The 20282-nt window shown below is 38.7% G+C and overlaps 1 long non-coding RNA gene and 1 pseudogene across 1 annotated transcript; one reads left to right on the forward strand and one right to left on the reverse strand.

Moving 5' to 3' along the window:
• Nucleotides 1-445: 445 nt before the first annotated feature.
• Nucleotides 446-17890, forward strand: LOC149113541 (uncharacterized; annotated as a pseudogene).
• On the reverse strand, nucleotides 8769-9794 carry LOC149113542 (uncharacterized). The gene is made up of 2 exons (XR_016206828.1): nucleotides 9743-9794; nucleotides 8769-8946 (listed from the first exon to the last, which is right to left on the reverse strand). It is a non-coding gene; the product is annotated as an uncharacterized LOC149113542 (long non-coding RNA).
• Nucleotides 17891-20282: the final 2392 nt, after the last annotated feature.

The following is a 20282-nucleotide window of genomic DNA, read 5'->3' on the forward strand; positions in this document are numbered from 1 at the left end:
GACTGCATGACCCAGAAAGGTCGAAAAACGAGCGTGTCTAGTTTCTGTCGATCTTTCTAGAGCATTTAGAGTCAAACTAGGGAATTCCCTGCGCAGTTTAGGTCATTCTGTACCAATAATTTATTTCAAGGGAACAAGACTGCATGACCCAGAAAGGTCGAAAAACGAGCGTGTCTAATTTCTGTCGATCTTTCTAAAGCATTTAGAGTCAAACTAGGGAATTTCCTGAGCAGTTTAGGTCATTCTGTGCCAATAATAATATATATATACAATATTTCTTTTTTATCAGGATAGTAAACTTCGGAAGCTGGCAACGATCAGGCCACGGTAGTAGTTTGCACTTTTAAAACAGTGTTGTATTTGTTATATGCTGATGCACTCGACCCAGTGTCACTAATTCGAGTTCGTTTGCTTCTTTGCATGCAGAGCTAAGAAGGTTGTCCAGATGCCAGACTATCACTTTGTGAATCACCGACTTGAGATAACATGGCATGACAAGGATTACGACAATGTTAAGCTGTATGAGAATGCAGAAGCTCATTCTGGGCTGCCAAGGCAGGCCAAGTAAAGGCTTGACGAAAAAGCCAAGAAGACAAAGAGTACAAGAAAGTATATATATATTTTTCAATTGAAAGGCATTTCACTCGGAATTAGTATTTGATACTTTCAATTCGAGGATTTATTTTGGGATTTGCTAGGCACTAGCTTTATTGTTAAATTAAGTTAAAGACGGTTTAACATTTTTTCCGCATTAAACCCAGTAGTGGTCAAGTACAAGTAAGAAAACTGTGGTGAGAATAAACTTGTAGTCGAAGCCAGGTCTTGTAGAGTTTTCTTGTCATAGAGTAGTTTGAAAAGATTTTAAAATTTTCCTTCCTCCTCGTCGCACCTTAATTTTTTGGTTTAAAACGGTAAAGTACAACAGGAATGGTGCAAGATTTGAAACAGGAATCACGCACTCTTTCCTTTCTTTCTTTCCTTTTTGAACTTGGAAAATATTATTTTCCAAGTTGTAGTGGTGAAGCGATTTCACTCCATCACTCCTGCTTCACTGGGTCACTTCCTGTTAGACATATGAAACCCCAGGGGGGGGGGGGGGAACTCGAATATGAAAAGGTCAGGGATGCTCGTCGGAAAAATTGAATTTAACTCCTAAAGGACATGAGAGTTACTCAAGCTTCATTAGACCCTAAAAGATAGCACTTAAAACGGAATAGGTTTGATTACTAGCTACTGTTCAAGAAAGGATCGCGCGCGCACTTGTAGACCCGACTGGTGTACTCGAGAGATCAGCGGAAATCACGCCTAAGACCAGAAATTAAATGAGAGCGTTTCTTTTAATTGTTACTACTTCGAATGCACCCTAATGGCTACTTTGACAGCTAAAGATGGTGACGTTTCGTCGTCAACACCCTAAGTGAGACCAGAATCCTTGATTTGTGCCCGAGACGACTAGCATCCCCGATCTTTTCATATAGGAGTTCCCCCCCCCCCCCGGGTTTCGAACATCCGCCGTTTAGGCCGTTTTACAGTCGCTCACACCGTGTCAAGTTAGGTCTTCTTTGAATTTCTGACGCAAGTACCCAATATCTGACCGCAGAAATGCTCTACATTCAATAAATTTTCTCACGAACGTTTTTATAACTAGAAGCTACCTGAAATTATGTAAATAGCTCATACAGGTTTAATCATACTCGATTGCCGAAAAAGAAGACAGAAAGTCACAAAATTGATGAGCTGTATGAATTTTCCAATGATTAAAGCCGTGATTAAATGTCTTAGACGATCACAGTCAAGAGAATTGAAGAGAATCCGAACGACCTGTTCCGCTGTTTATTTATACGATTTTGTAAATAAGCAAATACAGTCAAGTAAATACGGACATGGCGAAATGAGGAACAAATAGTTGATAAGCTTAAATACATATAGCAGAAACGACAATACACAAGGCTGGGAGTTCTGGAGTCTTTAATATCGCCTCGAAAAGGGAAGGAAAAGAAGTTATTACAATACGGGGTATTCGTATTTGGTCATCCATCCAAGTACTAACCGCACCGAACAGGGCTTAACTTTGTTGAGCGGACGAGACGTGGGGCTGTCCTTGTGGCAAAGTGACTCTACGCTGAACGCACTTTTTTAGCGGAGCTTCGATGGCCCGAAGGGCTCCAAGCGGGGCCCCATACTCATACAGGAAAGTGAACGTTACCCATGAATGGATTTTCACATGGTTATCATGGCTAGCGGTATTGCTTGTGGGGGCGTACGCACGACGACGACGACGGAGTCGCGCAAGATCGCGGCCATACTCCAGCTAATAGGTTGACAGAGACTTGCACCCTCCGCTCGGTTTGTATTTGAAGAAAGCCATCTTTTCTTGGCGGGATTTTTTAAGAAAAGAAGACTCATTTCTATTTGTTATGTCGACAAACGATAGCGGAGGTTGATGTAACATTTTTAAGATAAGGTTGCACTGAAGCAAGAAAATTAACAGGCAAAGAGGTAGCGAAGAAGATCGCAAAAGAGAGCGGGCCAGCGCTGGGGAAGGAGGCGAAACAGTACTGAACAATGCCGTGAATTATAGCAAGTCAGTGGCTAGAGAAAGAAGATGAAATAATACCGAAAAAAGCCGTGAAGCAAAGCTAATAATGGCTATATGTAGAAAGACGAAAGTACGCGACAAATGAACTTCCCAAGTTTAAAATTCGCGCGACGTGATGCTCTGCAGCCGTGCAAGAAAAGTCACATGATTTGATCAGGTGATGAACAAGAGAAGTCAAACGTGTCCGTGTCAACAGAGAAATTACAAAACAGTAAATACAGCGGAAAAAAAGAAAAGAAAAGATTAGTTCAATTCAGTCTTCACAACTTTTGCTGCAAGTTTCTGCCTGGAAGATTTACACTGGCCGAAGTGAATTGCCAACTTGCGGTAAGTGACTTTTGCAGTGGCGTTTGCTATGAAAATTATCAAGTTGCCTCGGCGAGATAAGCTTATTTTCAATAGGAATCCTTTTCAAAGTCTTCCTTATTTGAAGCCATGCTGTGAGACATTTTATAAATAACATCGTTTTAATCTCGCTAATCTCTAAACAATAACACGTGAGTCGCTTTGTGGAGGTTGTTGTAAGTTGCTTATTGTAAAAAAATTAAGTTTTCTGCGGCAGGTATATTTTGCAGATTGCAGGTTGCAGGTTGCAGGTTGAATTTTAATTATAACTGGAAAACCGCTGGCAATAAAAATAACTAATAACCTATATACTCGTCAGGGGTTCTTATATAAAGTAGTTTGCGTCTTTCACATAGTGAAAACACGATCGATCCGCTATAAGTACTTATCGATCGACACGCTGAGACCAGTGAAATCTCTTCAAAGCCATATGGATGGCCGCTCCAAGGTTATACAAGGGTATACAGGGGTACACAAGGGTATACAAGGGTATAAAGATGTATACAGGGGTATGCAAGGCGATATAGGGAAATAAAAGGGTATACAAGGGTATACAAGGGTATAAGGAGGTATACAGGGGTATGCAAGGCGATACAGGGAAATGCAAGGGTATACAAGGGTATAAGGAGGTATACAGGGGTATGTAAGGCGATATAGGGAAATGCAAGGGTATGCAAGGGTAAACAAGGGTATACAGGGGTATACAACGGTATACAAGAGTTCACAGGGGTGAACAAGGGTATACAAGGGTATAAAAAGTTATACAGGGGTATACAAGGGTATACAAGGGTATACAGGGGTATACAAAGGTATACAGGGGTATAAAAGGGTATACGGGGGTATATAAGGGTATACAGGGGTATATAGGGGTATACAAAGGTATACTAGTGTATACAGGGGTATGCAGGGGTATACAACGGTATGAAGGGGTATACAAGGGTATACAAGGGTATACAGGGGTATACAGGGGTTTACAGGGGTATACGAGGGCTACAGCCATATTCTTGGGACATTATACGTAGTGCTAACCCGTTTTTCTTCATAATTCCGTTCTGAGTTTCATTTTAGAGAAGAAACTTTTACTTTAAATAGAGAAACATCTTTCTCACATTTACTAGCGTTTTTGAGTCGATTGAGGGAGGCATTAGCCTACTTATCAAAGTAACGGAGATGTTATTTATTGGACAATTTACTGCGATAATCACTCTTCACTTTCATCTACAACCGAAAAGCAACTAAAAAGTGAACAAGAGGAAAGGTAACAATTTTTTGATCATATGAAAACCAAATTGTTATACATTGCCGTTTAAGAGGCTGAAGTTATAAAATATAAGTAATACTGTTTAAACAATTTTTAAAGGTCTTGAAGTTACGAAAACACTACGAAGAACAGTTGAAGAACAACACAGAAATTTTACAGAAAAACAACACCCACCTACAAAATCTCTTAAAAGAAAGGTAAATGCGATATGATGGGATTCATTGTGGTGTAATGGTAGGTAATGTGATGTAATGTGATGTAATATAATGTGATATGATTTTTCAAAGCCACCCCCTAGGGGAGGGGATTACTTTCTATCAATAAGGTACTGGGGAAGTGCCGCTGGCCTAGGTAGCACTTACATCACTGGAATGACTATAATGGGGTCCCAACAGAGGAGCTAAAACTGGGTCGCACATTTCAACACGACCACCTCGTTGGAAATCGAGGAAATGTTTTGAATATTTTCCCATAGAAAATGAACCAGAGCGTTTGAAGGTGAAGAGTGCGATCTTCTACGTATGACGAATCTGTCAATTTCCAGGGGCGTAGCCAGGGGAGGGTTCCAGGGGTTCTGGAACCCCCCTTTTGGGTTATGAAAATGAATATTATTTCAAGAGGAAAAAAGTATCGGAAACCCCTTTCGAAATTCCGCGAGACGAGATTTTCGTTTTTGAAGAAGAACAAAAGAAAATCAATTTAAAAAGGCATCACATGCTCTATCGCAGGTTACAATATTATACGGGTGCATAAATTGGCTATCACTTGTCCTACATTTTGTTGACGGTGATGGATATATTCACGAGGAATTTTTAGGATTCAACAGTCTGCAGAGGATAACCGGGGAGGCGATCGCTAGCTCGATACTGGATACCCTACCACAGAGGAACTTAGACATAAAAAACTGTCGGGGACAAGGGTACGCTGGAGCGTCTAATATGTCATCCTCTAGGCACGGTACACAAGCACTGATAAGGGAAAAAATTCCAATTGCTGTGTACACACACTGCAGGGCTCACTGTCTAAACCTCACAATCGTTCACTCCTGTGATCAACCCCTTATCAGAAACATGCTTGGAACATTCAATGAAGTTTGCAATTTTTTAAGGTATTCACCGAAGCGTAGCAAGTTTTTGAAATGAAATGAAATGAAAACCGCTCTAATAAGTGATTAATTTTATTTCTATAAAGTTTGAATCTAATGTGGTAATATACAGAGTTAGTTGAAACATATTTCTTGAAAAGTTTGTTTTTTATGTTGATTGAGGCCCTTAAAGTACTTTTAAGTGATATTTCTTGTTCAAAAGACCAAAATTTATTATGAGTCTTGAGAAAAAAAAATTTGTAAAGTGAAGATATCTTTTGGTTTATTTAGACATTGTAAACTAAAAGACTGCAGTATGTAAGCCATGTTCTTGTTCAATTCTGTTTGCCAGCTTGGACATCGCCACCCAAAGGGCGGAGGAGAATGAGATATTAAAGCAAAAAGTAAAAGAAGGCGAGCGCCAGCTACAGGTGAGAGTTAGCATCAGTTCAAAATACTCGAGAGACGAGGAAGGGTATATTTATGGGTGATATTGGTCTTGTCTTTGTTAACCCTATTTAACTCATAAAACTCCTTGTACGATGACGTTTCGCAGGTGACCGTCAGGTCGCACAGTATAGTCGGACATACGAACAATAATTGTTTTTATTTATCATATTGTTGTTGTGGTGCCGCGGCTAACTGTACTTGGTAAAGTAATTTTAATTTATACTCAAAATTATTTGCTTCGTTCTGTTTACCATGTCAAGCTTCACTGACGTATCAGCAGCAAATGGTGAAAGCAAAACAAGCACTAGAGGAGAAACGTAGAGAGCTTGACGAGTTTAAAGAAAGGAATAAGGGTCGGTAAGCACTTTGTCTAATCTAAAACATTTTAAGAGTCCCTGTCCATAAATATGGAAAATAACTCGGCAAGGGTCGAAAATTCGATTTCGCTCATATTTTTACGGTAGATAGGCTAGGGCACGACAAAAATTACTGCATAGTTTTTTTGGGAAAATATCCTTTTATTTCAAAGAAATATGCAAATTACCAAATTCCGTTAAAATCGTTATTTGACGCACCATTTTATTAACAAGTTTGAGAGCCTCGCATGTAAAACCACATCATTCTTCCGTCTTTAAAACACTCAAATATTTTTCTGCAATGTTTAACTGTGTACTGGGTTGATTTTAGGGAATGCTGCGTTGTGTTTTTGGGTGCAAAATAATTAATTGGCGGGAAAATATTCAAGGTACACCAACCTCTATTAAGCGGCCAACCCCTATTAAGTGGCCACCTCCCATTTCCCCGAGGGTAGCCCACTGTATTACATGTAAACCAAAGATAATTGCACAGCGCGAAAAGACCTAGGTACGAGTTTAGCGTTACAGTATTTACGCATGGCGTGCAGGTAGCAGTGGTCTAGTAAAAGATGACAACACGGGCAATGGTTAACTCTTCATTCTTTTCATTACTTAATTTAATCTCTTCCTACTCAACGAGATTGTGTGCTCCCTGTGGTCCCAAGCCTTAGGAAGCCTTACGTATTAGGATAGAAATTGTCCTACCCCTACCCCCTAAAATGGGATGACAGCATTGCGTGACGAACAAACAAGGAACCGCTGCAAGCAAGGATTCAAGCAGCGATAGATCAAACGATGATCAAACGTAATATTTTGGTGTAGTGGAAAGCGAGCAACCATCTACAAATCACTTAGCCGTTCTTGACTTAGATGCAGTGGTGATCATATGTGTCGAAAGAGGGTCATAGATTCATGGTATTCGACCATTAAACGAGTTGACAGTTGGCGATGTACATCGGACGTTGTGTAAACAATAGCAAACTTCTACTTTAATGTGCGACGAATGGTGACAGAAACACGTCATTCTCGTCCCCAGAGCCTCCGTTTCTTTTGGTCACGTGGTCGGAGAAACGTAGGGCTCTGGTAGCAGCCATTACCGGATGTCCGTAAATCACGGACATCCGGTAACGCATGCGTAATTTTGGCCTGCATATCTGCTCATGCTCAAAACTAATCCTGAGCGAGGGGAGAGAGGAATAGAGAGTATTCTTTAGATGTAAACAGATCGGAACGCTGACATGTGTTTTCACTTCGCTGAAGTTAGGTGATTTAGAGTTAAAAAGAGAGTAGAAAGCGGCCTTAAATGCCGTCGCCGCTTCAAACACGATTGCCAGCTTGTGTAATATTTCACCAACGGGTTTCGCGGTGCATTTTGTGGTGGACCGTCTAGAAAAATTCAGGAATCGATAGCTGTGTTCTTGTTGTTTCTTCTCTTCATATTCGATAAAAAGGAGAAGTTTAAAGAGCGAGGTGCAGTTGTGAAAGCTTTCAAGCAACGTAATCAGGATACGGCATGTATTACGTCTATCGATGACACGGTAAAATTTGTTTATGGACACACGGAAGCGTTTGTGGAAATCAGCCGTGGAAATTGCATCACTGACCAGAGGATTTAAATATAAGCCGTGCTGATAGATGAAGAGAAAATTTTTTTAATGGTAAGAACTATTTACTTCCTGGTTATTTACATAGGTTTGTAAGCTGTAGCAGAATAAAAATCTGTTGAACTCAGGAAAGTTTTGTTGTATTGGAGTTTTGCTCATGTTTCCTTGCAAGGAATATGTAATAAAGGTGCTCACTTTCATATGATCTTTCATGTCCTCATTTTTTCAAGTAACCCCATTCTGTTCTATTTTTTTTACAAAAAAGGGTCTTACACAATCAACAGATCATTAAACTGTCAAATTAAATCAATCGATCAACTTTTATTGTGCATTATTTACAGAATTAATTTACATCAGTATTATAATTAAATAAATATGAGAAGAGAAATCTATTTTGCATATGGCTATGGAAAGAATAAAAACTATGTGTGTGGTAACCAGGGTATAGGGTAGCAATTGGCCTTTTGAAGAGGTTACTACCTTGTTAAGAAAAACGCCAAGAAAAAAAATAAAAGTCCTATGCCAGTTGTTATCGAGTGGTTATATATGTGTGCTGGGGGCTTCCATAATGGCTCTGCAGCAATTTTAATTAGCTTATCTGGAACATCTAATGATGATTTTTGTACATTCAGGCTTGAGAAAAGCCTGTAGACATTACAAGACTAGATATAGGGCTATTCCACCATTTTGTCCCCCATCCCCCACTGCTTTTGTCGATGTAATTGTTTTTGTTCATTTTATACCTTTCAACCAACTTATATAAAGCTTAATCTTTTGGGTGCTTTCAACAACAACAACAACACCAATTTATTTCAGTATTCCCATATGAGTACATGGTGTTACGAAAAATATGATACAGCTAAAATGATGTAACTATAACATTAGTATCTGGCATTGGTATACATGTAGAGGTTCCTGATGTGAGGAAGATTTTTTTTTAGGAAACTGCATGAACAAAATGAATGGGAAACAATGCAATGTCATTGCTCTTTTACAATTCATGTTACTTCATGGTAATAAGGCTCTTCAGCCTGTTATACAACCATGTGCAACAACAAATCTCAATGTATACTTTCTACGTCTTGTGGTTGATCAGAACATCAGCCACATAGCTTTACTATCAACAATGGTTCTTTCTCCATCTCCTTTTTTTTCAGTATTATTTATTGAACTGCAAGAGCAACATTCCTATTTGAATTATCCATAAATGGTCATCCTTTGAGGAATTTATGTAGCACTATTATGGTCTGAAAATTAACAAAGAATAATAAATAATGGCAGGAAATAAATTATCTTTCAAAGGCTAACAAAAAGATTATGACATTTTTCTTATGGGGATATTAATGTAACTCTGTATACCTTTAATGTTTGATTTGTTTTTAGTAGAGATAATTCCCACATTATATTTGGAAACCCACTAGTCCTGATGATGCGTTATCAGTTATACATGTATAAATAATTGTCTCTTATATTTGTTCACAGTTATTTGCATGGATGATAAATTATTGTTATTTACTGATTATTGTTATTGTGACGGAATAAAGTTTTGCTAGTTGCAGTTGCTTCCTAACTAAAGTGGGGAGAGAGGAAAGGGCCTCAAATTTCAGCTATGGTTATCTATGGTTATTTTCCTTTACACATCATTTCCACAAGTAAATTATAAAAAAAAAATAATAATAAATTTAGGTGAAGGCTCTAAAGCAAACTAAACTCTTGCCTGACCACAAAAGGTTTGTTCGTGTTTTTTGGGGGTAGACTATAGGGGAGGTCTCAATAATAAAGAGAGGGGAGCTAAAAAAAAAAGATATTATATATATCTATAACAGCAGAAGCTTCTTAACAGATAGTAAAAGATACATACATAACAATGTGTGGAAGAAACAAACCAAACTTCATGTTCAGACCATTTGCTACATCATCCAGGTACGTAGCAGAGTATTATAACACGGACCTTTGACTCATTTTGGCAATTTAATATCAATACATTTTGGACTGCTAGAATCTGATCTCCTTGATCTTTCAGAGAGAGAAAAACACACTCACCTTCGCATTTCCAGTGCCACATTTGCTTAGCAAGAGTGATATTTCTTCCTCTTTTCACCTGGACAAATACTTTGACACTGGACAAACATTTTCCAGGAGATGCATTTGAAGTGTTGGCGACACTTAGAATTCAATTTCAGATCGCCCACACTTGTAACAAATATTTATAGAGACAATAAAGTTTTGATCAGCGACCCCGCAAGACAGCGCGCGCGTCGCTAAATGCTTTTAAATTTTGTGTTTGTATTTGTTTACACTGTCATCAGAGGTCGAGCAGTCCGAACTAGTTTAGACAAGACACTCGATGCCGAAGAGTTTCTATTTCGATCTAATGGAGAAACTATTTCTTCATGAGAAATCGTGTATACGCATATCTTTGCATTGACGTAATGAATTAAATAAAGAAATCACACTCGTGAACCTATACTTTTAGATCTGATTAAGGAGTTCGAACGCCACCACCTTAGTTTTCTGTCAAGAACGAAATGTGGGAATAAAGGACAGTCACGTGATGTAACTGACGGTGAACGACTGGAAGGAATGGATTACTCCTCTTAGTTGCTAGCCTTCACTCATTGCAGTCACTTTCACTTTTCTTTCTTTTTCCCTCTTTTTATGTTTTTGGTTTGTTTCTATTTTCCGAGATGATACCAGTTTATTTTTGTTTAATTTAATTTTTAAATTTAATTTTACATATTTTTCGCGTAATTATGATAATTATTCGATGTTCCGAGATGTTCCGGAATGTTCCGGAATGTTCCATGGTTTTATCGACGACCACGCAGCATTCCCTAAAATCAACCCAGTACACATTTAAACATTGCAGAACAATATTTGAGTGTTTTAAGAGCCAGTGCTCATAACTATGGACCAAACAACGGCACAAGTCGAAAAATCGATTTTGCTCATTTTTTGCCCATGGATTGGCCCTAGCTAGAAAACAAACGGACCATAGTTAGTTTCTGCTAATGCAGTTTTTTGGGGGAGAAATTTGCGAAAACGATTTCGCCCCGATTGAGCTCAAAATCTACTTCCTGTTAGGCTAAATTTTCTGAAAATTTGATTGCTCTGCGCGTCGCACAGCAGCTACTTTAGAATCTTTCAATGGTCTTTACATTCAGCTCAGGTCTTCATGGTATGACTGAGTGAAAAATAAAATAAATCGAGGTTTCGTTTGAGCCCGAAACGAGATCGAACAGAAACGCAAAATATTACGATGTGTTGCAAACGAATTATAGCACTAAAATATCGCCATATTTTTCTATGGGCTATAACTTTAAATGCCATTAAAAAACACTTCTACGGGTTAACTGTACACCCACCTGTTTGAAAATCAAAAAACATCTCTGGGCAAATGGTATTAAGTCGCCCGCCTTGGCCTGTGCTTCTCATAGATTTTTCCCTGAACCGCCGTGAGAATATGAACAATTGCGTGACGCGGGCGGTCACCCTGAATACATAGTTCGTTTCCAGCAAACCGCAGATGGCTATCTTAGAACATTTGGATGAAAAAAGAAAAACATAATGGACCACTTTTAACTTTAATATTTTGAAAGTCATCGCTTTGGAAATTTCGTTAATTAAAAACGCCAATTAAACGCAATTTGCTTGGAGTTCGGGTGTTACTGCTATGTCGTTTTAAGCTGTCGTTCTTTCTTTGATCATTTTAATTACAACAACGAGTTCTAGAAAGAAAATCGTTCTAAGTTCATTTTCAACCCTAAACTGTTTTGGCGGCCAACCTATTTTTGGCTAATTGCTTAATCAAATTATATATATATTTCATTGAAATTCGCTCTTCCGTGGCCGACTTTCGTGAACAAAACAAGATGGATGTTCGCTGTTCTTTTAAGACTACAATCCTGGTCAAAAGTGTTGGGACAGTTACGGCAGATGGCTTCACAGGCAGCCTCTCTTAAGACCAAAACCGCGCAAGCCCGCATACCCCCCTCCCCCCTGTCAATGTTGATAAAAATCTTGAAGAAAAAAAAATCCTTGACAATAGCTTCAGAATAGCCACTTTTCAAGAATTGTTCGCCTCCTAAAACAGTATTCTCGAACTAAAGAGACGATAAGATAGATATTCACGTCTTATTCCAATAATAACGATTTTTCAGCAATCGCGTTCGGTTCCAACACAACTGTCTAACCACTTTCTATTGTCCCTTTTTCTTTTTTTCCCACATCCGATCTAGTCTTCAGAATAGCTTCATTTTCTTGCAACATTGCTAGGGGGAGGGAGGTCAATTGTACTTGCTTCTATTCATCTTTTGTTGTAAAACGTTAAGGACGTAGTTGAAATCGTGGGTTTTAGCGCGCAAAAAGGGGAGGTGTTCCAACAACTTATGGCCAGGATTGTAGGTTTACACTAGAGAAAATTGTTCCGGATTCGTGATGAATCCGGAACGTTATAGTGCCGGATTGATTTTGCCGTTTACACAAAAGTGGACGAATTCGAAATAAAAACTCCCCGGTTTGGTCGTGTCTCCGCCGGAGATTTTGAATCCGGAATTTAAAGTGGGAACTTTGAATCCGAAAACTTTTGAGTCCGGAGAGTTTTGTCATGTAAACGATTTTCTCTCAAATCCGGATATTTTTCCGCCTGTGATCTCTTGAGTTTCCGGTGAAACGAAAATGGCGGATTACATGATCCAGTCGTAGTCGAGTCGTAGGCACATTGATGGCCATTTGATGGCGGTCGCTGGGTGATTACCTCGTGCTGTTTCAGGTGTAGCTAATCACTTTTATAATGGGTAATGCCGTATTCCTCAGAAACCCAATTTATACTTTACTGCGCAGATGACGACGATGGCACGATCGAAAACCTCGACGGTTCTAGATATTAAGTAAAGACCAGAAAAAATACCTGGAGGGACCTGACATGATGGACAACAGTACCGTGGTTATTTTCGGAGGCATTTTGTTTCTCGTTGTGGAGGCAACAAACTGCTTGTTAACCATTCCATCATGAATGTTCCCGGAGTTATCGTCGTGTGTAAACGGTTAAGAATCCGAATATCCTTTCACTGTAAACCCCTACTACTCCGAATACTCTAAAACTGATGAATCCGGGAACTTTTACGAATCCAAAAAGACTCCTTTAGTGTAAACCTAGTCCTAGATCGACCACTGTAATGTTTATTTGTCTACCAGTGTTATGATCTGCAAATTTCAGTTAATTGACCAAACAACCAAAGTAGAAAAGATGGATTTTTTTTCCCAGTATGATTGAAACTTAAACGCAATTTCTTCCTCGGCTAATTCAATTCAAGAAATTCCGGGTTTTCTAGCTGAGTTTGAGCATATTGTGTAGGTACAAATTTTCTACACAGCTAGAAGAGCTGAGATGCCGTCACGCAGTTAGTAGTTTATAGAATTTATGGTATTTCCACTTGACTTTATTTGTCAGTCAATGATTAAATTGCCATAAACCATAGAGGATTGGTTAAGTGTATCTCTAAAACTGACACTGTATTGTAAGTTATCAGTGAAATCAATAAAATAAACAAGTGTTAAAATCATTTCCTGGAGTACTGTAGTAACGTTCTTTATCGGGGATGTCGTGGGTGTTGCAATGCAAATGAAAAAATATATATATTTATACTACCTTAAACAAAAAAAAACATTTTCCATTATTTTATCCACACAACGTTTCAAAAATTGCTTTCATCGGATTGCTGGAAACGAATATTTACTCGAGAGTGGCTATCCGCGTCACGCAATTGTTTACATTCCAACGGCGGATTTTGGGCAAAATCTATGAGAAACACAAGCCAAGGCGGGCGACTTGAAACCATTTGCCCAGGAATATTTTTTGATATCGTAACAGGTGGGTGTATATTTAACCCGTAGAAAGTGTTTTTATGGTATTTAAAGTTATAGCACATAGAAAAATATGGCGATGTTTTTCTGCAATAATTTTCTTGCGACGCATTGTAAAATTGTGCGGGTCAGTTTGATCTTTTTCGGGCTCAAGACTAACTTTGATTTATTTTATTTTTCGCTCAGTCATACCACGAAGACCTGAACTGAATATAAAATCCATTGAAAGATTTTCAAGTAGCTGTTCTGCGGAGCGCGAAGAAATCAAATATTCGGAAAATTCAGCAAAACCGGAGGTAGATTTTGAGCCCAATCGGGTCGAAATCGTTTTTGGCATATTTCTACCAAAGAAAGCTGTATTAGCAGAAACTAACTATGGTCCGTTTCTATTCTTACTAGGACCTACCTATGGACAAAATACAAGAGAAATCAATTTTTCGGCTTGTGCCATTGATAGCCGATTTAGGTCCATTTTTATAGGCATTCACTCTTAAAGACGGAAGAATGATATGGTTTTTTATGCGAGGCCACCACCTTAAAATAAAATGGTGCGTCAAATGACGATTTTAACGGAATTTGGTAATTTGCATATTTCTTTGAAATAAAAAGGATATTTTGCCAAAAAAACCATCCAGTAGTTTTTGTCATGCCCTAGCCTATCTACCATAGGAATATGAGCGAAATCAAATTTTCGACCCTTGCCGCGAAATTAAGAATTTGTCTGATTTTTACAGGCAGGTACTCTAAATAGCGATGGCCAATTTTTCAAAACCATTTAATGCAGCCACTGCTGAAAAAACACTTTGTTATTAAAAAGTCTAGTTGTCTAAAATACTATTTAATAAATAATTATTTGGAAAATGTTATTTAATCAAAAGCAAAAACATTTATTTAGAACCTGTCGTAGCTTACACTTTTTCTAAAACGAGATACTGAGACTGTATGCATTTCTCACAAGCAGGCCGCTTTCTCAGAAAGAAGAGTGAGATCTGATCAGAGACGAACAGAAAACACACTAAGCACAAACAGGCAGTCACAGCTGGAGAGTGAATACGTCTTTGAATTTAAGAACGGTACACGTGTTGATGCTATTGACATTCTAACAACTAGAGTTGGTCGTTATCCGGGAAGCAAAATAAGCTCAATGGAGTATCTTAAGTGTTGCAGACTCGCTGGCTTTATTTTCGAGGTAATGTTCTTGAACTTTAATGTGTATCAAGTGTTAATTTATTTCTTGATATAATGTTAAAAAGCTTAGTTGAGCTTTTTCTTCACGTTCACAGCTCTATGATAACGAATGCACTGGTTTATTGGGCTGAAGTTCAACTTCTGCATTTCATAGTTTTTCCTCAAAGTGTGATCTGAACAGAAATAATATCTAGCATCTATAATAACCCTTCGTTTGTAGAATAAACAGCGTAAAAATGAATTTGCTCTCAGATAAACGACTTCTGAAATGAAATCATCGGTCTTCGGCAGACGAAGGCATTACCATTTATTACAGCGAATTAATCCATGAGCACTTGGGAAAGAGAAGATTATCTCGCTTTAATCTGGAAAGAGCAGATTCGAAATTGGTGAAAAGAAGACTAGAACTGCCGGGAGCTGAATTCTCAACGCAAAATCTCAAGCGGAGCAGTGCTAGAATGGGAGTGTTCAATAGAGGTAGCACACAAGTAAAAACCTTCGTCGACCCTTGCAGGATCAAATTCGAAAACAACGGCTTACCAGATTCGATAAGGGCGGTGGTCAAGCGAAAATAAGAGTTGAAACTCTACTTCAACTTAAGATACAACAAATACGCGGGGAAAAACAGGCTACAGTCCAAGGCCCACCAAATCTGGCCATGACACTCCCACCTTCCCACCCAACCTCTTTCCCATTGCCTTTTCCCTTAAAAGGGGCAAGACGGGGCGAGGCGGGGCAAGGTGGGGCGTGGCAGAGTGGTTTTAACTTTGTGAGAATGAGACACGATTAGGAAATATGCACAAAGTTTGGACATGAAAGATGTCACCAACAATGGAAGCCGAAATCCTCAGTTTAAAATTTTCTGATACAGATTGCTAATGAAGTCGTTTTGCCTGTGAAGGAGTCTTTCGCCGAATTTACCTGTACTGTAATGATATGGAAATGTTAGTGAATGACGCTCCAGCTATTGGCTCGGACAACAATACATTTCAGAACAAGGTAAATAAAAACAAACACAATTTGCTTTCTGTTTCTCAATACTTCATAATGTTTTTTCCAATGTTATATGATATCCTTGTGAGATGGTTGGTGAGGGTGGAAAATACGATGCACGTTACACTTCAGGTTATTTATTTTCTAGCTCCTTTTTCGTAACACAAGGGATACAACGTTTAAGATGATCAGACGAGAAGGATATGTAATACTCACATAAGATGCTTCAAATCTTGTCGTTTAGATTGCTGCAGTAAGTTAGTGCGCCATAATCAAACACACAGTTGCACTAAGCATATCAACGAATAGACCCTTTTACCGATACGGTAGCCATTTTGATTTCTGTTGATGTGAGAGACATTATGGAATTCTCGGGCAAAATGTAGTTGCCTCTTAAGCGTCCGATAATAGCTATTTGAAACGATTGTTCAAAATAGCCGGCGTATTGGTAAAAGGAGCTATTTGTTAAAGTTATATTGTTTGGATTAATTAATATTGATTTAAAATCCTTAGTTTTGGAAACTGCAGTGTAGTCGCCCAAAAGAAACCTAACCTTACATACAAAAACTCAGGATGCGTTAAGCGAGGTGATGATCCTTGTCAAGGAGCGAGCAAAGACACATGATTTACATTCTCTTGTTCAAGTGAGTTCGCAATGTAAATCTAATGGGTTTAAAAAGTTAAAACGAAGATAATCAACAGTGTCCTTCGTTTGCTTTTCTGATTGCATTTGCATTTTAAACAAAATTGCGAAGGAGAAATAATGCACCCGCCATTTGACCCCCCCCCCTCCCAAAAAAGAAAAAAATTGGGGTGTGCCCGAGGCATTCACTCTTACTATCAGCCCTCTAAACATTAAGCACAATTCATTGAATAGATTATAATTTTGTTAACGACAGGAGCTTTCACAGGATTATTTTTCATATCACTAAAGGCAAGTCAAAGCATGATATTAAGCGATTGAAATCATACCTTCTTCGTCACTTGTTCAGCCTCCATGTTTTTTGCGAACATGCAACTTGAACCCAATCTTCTAAAAGAAGCCGCGAACCACTGGTGAAATCCCCGCTAAATGCCCGTTGAAACCCCCACATTGCATAGCAAAGCCGTGAAAAAATGTTCATTCCGCGACTACCTGGGAACCTAAATTAAGTGGAAACGAAGTGAAAACCCCCAGTTTGCCCCGGATATCCTCCAATTGCGGTGGGGGGAGGGGGGTTCAAATGACTGGTGCATAAATAGGATACTACAAAATGCAATAGGAAAATAAAGTGAACTACAAAAGGTAATACATGGAGGATATTACATGGAGGCGAAGTGTAGTGACCGAGGATGGAAGGAACAAAATAATGATCCTAAAATGTACACGTTATTTCTTAATTGTTTCGACATGCTGGTGCATCAGTCTTCAATATGGCTAATGAAACGAACAGTTCGGTCGGCCAGAAGAATCCTGAGCCCCGATGTGGAATCACTGTGAGAACACATCCCACCACTGGCAGGATGGAGGGCCGGGCTAGTCCGCGGGACAAGTATCGTTAAGATTGATCATGAACAAGATAGGACACACGAGCAACAAACAGTGATGTCAACTTGAACAGATTAACTGTTCATAAATATGCGCGTGTAGTAAATATCCAAGTGATTCTTTTAAAACCAATGTTTATCTTTGCAGGATGTCAAAAGTGCTATTGCTAATGAGTGGAAACGACGTTATCAGGGTCACCTTCTTCTAGATTACGACAGGATGCTCTTGCACGACTTGAATGACTACATCAAATATTGTACGCAGTTCTCCTGGTGTGCTGTCACTCAAGTGCCTCCTCTAAAGATTGACTACAACACAGCTGCTTACAGTTCTAGGAGTCACACAGTGAGCCAAACTGTTAGCTTTACTGAAGAACGGAGCCCAACTCGTCGTCCCGTTCGTTCAAAATCGCGAACTGTTTTGTGTTATCTGTGGGCAACTCTTCCAGACTGTGATGGTAAAGTTATCAGGAAAGGAGAAGTTATTCTTAATCCTTAATGTAAACGAAGGTGTATTATACTTTCCTTAAAGACGAAGTGTTAATGTTTTTAGCATCTAGAGTGTTAGAATAGTGACGTGAAGTCTTACCTTGAAGAAGAGTGTGCAACTCCATTAGTTAAGGTCATTATGAGGCAGTCTACTAATTCACGATGGACTTCTACGTTATGGAAGGGGAGGAAAAAAGATCTTATATAGAACGTTTAGGCAGTCCGTTTGTAACATATTTCAATACTAAGATTATCATTTTTTACTTGATTTCATATTCTTAAGTTGGAAAATGGAAGAATCGAGTTACTAAAGCATATCATGGAGTTACTAAAGCATGCCATGTAGTTATATTTGATAAAATGATCATTTCAAGATAAAGTGTGCAAGGTTTGTTTCGCAGTTGGTCTTTTGCTGATTAACACTCAACTGTGGCAATACAACCAATTACCTGATATGCTACTAAGGCTTCTGCGTGCGGGAATAGGTCCGCAAGGAAAATAATAACATCTTGTGTAAGTGTAAATATATTTACCTTCTACTTATTTACTTAATGAGAAGAATCCTTTGAGAAGCCTGGCGACTTTCGAACAAATTCGTACATAACAATTATTTACATTGGCTTTGCACAATATCACGAAGGAAATTAGTCGGAAGGCGAAGTACTGAAGGACCTTTAAGCGGTTGTCCTTACATGAAAACCCCAGTTTTACCTTTTACCAAATGCATTCCCTGCATTTTTTCCAGGGTAATGCTAAGAAGTCTGTGGTAAAACAGACATTAGCACAAGCGAGGGGTAGTTGAAATTTACTGATGCAGAGTTTGAGCTTCTCTGAAACGTCTCATTAACCTCTTAACACATGGGAAATACAGTGACGGAGAACTTGTAATGGTAAGAAACAAAGCAGTCGGTGAAGGAAAGCCTACCTAGAAAATCGAATTGACCTGATGTGCTTAATGTATGCACAATTTCACAACAAATTCTGTACGGTTGAACAGATTGAAGAAGCTTTTAACCTGGTAACAATGAAATGGAACTTTGTTTTTTGTTATGATATGGTAGAACAAATGTGAAATCTACTTTTGTCGGTCTTGAAGTCAGCTTTGTAATAGTAGCTGACTTGATTGGTTTACGGCCTTTTTTTCTGTTGTCTACGCTCAGTAAATTAAAGTGGCTGATAAAAAACGGTATGGTGGAAAAGACGGGGCGTGGGATTCCAGGGTAGGGGTGACTGGGTGCTGGGGTCTGTGGAAAACACGGGGTAGGCCAAATGAATGATGCGTGATGTCAAAGTCTGTCACTTAAACCTTTTAGATGTAGCAACTGCCAGAAGATGAAGCGCAACCCTCACCCTAAAATGGAGATATATAAATCTAAGTCACAAATAAATATGCAAGAAAGCCACCTATAGAGCGTTTTTCACGTGACGTCATCAAATTCTCAAATCCAAAACTAAAGAGCCACCAAAGTTTTTATCATCATCAGGCATAAGAGGTACTAAATTTATATCTGCTTACAACTTTCCAGCTCAACGGCGTCCTTCGTTTCGAAACCAGTTGAATTTCAGAGTTATGGCGGTGTGTGACATAAAGCTACGATCGCGTTTGTAGAAAAATATTTATTATCGTGATTTTTAGCCATAATTTTTGAAAGACGTTATAGCATTTAGAAAAGTGCTCATTTAAATGTTTGTTCAGTACAAATAAGCAGTGTCCAACATGGCGGCTCCATACTCTACATACTAGGCTCTGTAAATTTGCGCGGAGCATTTTCACGAATATTTCAACTTTGGGACAACGCACACCTTAAACTTGGAAAACTGTCGTCTTTACTTATCTTCAATAATATTTCAATTTCTTGACTTTATCCACTGAATAGTTTTTGACTCTATTTTTTTTTTTGCGTGACAATGAAAACGCTCTATTGTAGCTGACTCCATAGCTATCTACATTCAATTCTGCAAAGAAAATTAAGATAAATAGCATATTTCACATTTTCCCTTGTTTTTAAATAGCACTGTGTGTTGATATTTAGCCAAGATAAAAAAAAGCCAGTAATGTTAATTAACATCAAGCATGATGCACTATTTAAAAATAAGTAAGTCATGATATAAGGTATTAATAAATTGTAACAGGAGCCATAGTCGGGGACGGAGACCGTAAGTCTTGGGATCCGCGCGCACCTATCATATGGGACAATTTTTCTATTTTTAGAACAAATTGCGCCATCCTGACGTCATATATCCGCGCGGATTCACGCACATGTCCGGGGCTCTCGCGTGGATGTTGTCACGTTGCGTGATCAAATGGTGAGAGTTGAGAGATTCTCTTGCGTATTTTTCACAGCGATGGCAGGGAATAAGGCAGGAAATACGAACCAAGGCACTTATATGTAGTTTTATGCTCTGAACTAACGGAAAAGGTGGGTTTTTCAGGGTAGAAAACAAGACTTTAATCTCGCGCTGGAAATGAATAATAAGATCTGCTACGCTAGTTGTAAGCTTACGCGTATGTTTTTGCGTT

Source organism: Orbicella faveolata, unplaced genomic scaffold (assembly GCF_042242905.1).
Source record: "Orbicella faveolata isolate gen_17 unplaced genomic scaffold, um_ofav_v1 contig_15, whole genome shotgun sequence".
In the NCBI taxonomy this organism is placed as follows: Eukaryota; Metazoa; Cnidaria; class Anthozoa; order Scleractinia; family Merulinidae; genus Orbicella; species Orbicella faveolata.